At 36.2% G+C, this 1039-nt stretch overlaps 1 pseudogene; it reads left to right on the top strand.

The window, feature by feature from the left end:
- Window positions 1-284: 284 nt before the first annotated feature.
- LOC102866617 lies at window positions 285-751 on the top strand (annotated as a pseudogene).
- The last annotated feature ends 288 nt before the right edge of the window (window positions 752-1039 follow it).

The following is a 1039-nucleotide window of genomic DNA, read 5'->3' on the forward strand; positions in this document are numbered from 1 at the left end:
TTTATATACACCTATTTACACAGAAAACAGATGTAAATTGAGTAACTGAGGGGGACCAAGCCACAGAGAGTTACAGAATAGAGAAGAAAATGTGTCCCATTAATATACCATCTATAAACAACACAATAGTCACAAAGACAAAAGAAAACTGAAAAATCAAACATTAGAGGGGGAAAAACCAACAGATTTCTAGTATTAATGTGAAATTTCTATTTCTTTTTTCAATTCTGTTAAAATTTACTTTATGTTTCTGATCTACCATCTGCAGCGAGACCACCACCAAGATGCAGATTTTCACAAAAATTCTCATGGGGAAGACCATCACACTCGAGGTTGAACCCTGGGACACAATTGAGAACATCAAGGCCAAGATTCAGGATGAGGAAGGAATTCTTCGTGATCATCAAAAACTCGTCTTTGCTGGAAAGCAGCTGGAAGATGGACAGACCCTGTCTGATTACAACATTCAAAAGGAGTCCACTTTTCACCTTGTTTTGAGACTTCATGGTAGTGCTAAGAAAAAGAAGAACTCTTATAACACTCCCAAGAAGAATAAGCATAAGATAGAGAAGGTTAATTTGGCTGTTCTGAAATAATATAAGGTGGATGAGAATGGCAAAATTAGTCACCTTCGTCGGAGTGTCCTACAGATGAATGTAGTTCTGGAGTCTTTATGGCCAGGCACTTTGACAGACACTACTGTGGCAAGTGTTGTCTGACCTATTGCTTCAACAAACCAGAGGACAAGTAATTATGAGTTAATAAAAGACATGCATTAACATTTTAAGAACTTTGCTTTATGTATTTTGAAGCACTTTAATTGAGCACATAAATAATTATTGTCATATATTTTCTTGTTGAATTAACACTTTAATCAGTACATAGTGACTTTGATGTCTGTTAGTCTATTTTATCGGAGAATAATGCCACCACTGCTCCATTCTGTTTGCAATATTCTATCCTATTAGAATCCACTCCTAAGTGACACTCCAGTGGGTTTTCAGATGCTTTAAATTGTATGAGAACAAGAGACACACTG

The sequence above is a fragment of the Elephantulus edwardii genome, unplaced genomic scaffold (genome assembly GCF_000299155.1).
Source record: "Elephantulus edwardii isolate Elephantulus edwardi_28Jun2011 unplaced genomic scaffold, EleEdw1.0 scaffold00500, whole genome shotgun sequence".
In the NCBI taxonomy this organism is placed as follows: domain Eukaryota; kingdom Metazoa; phylum Chordata; class Mammalia; order Macroscelidea; family Macroscelididae; genus Elephantulus; species Elephantulus edwardii.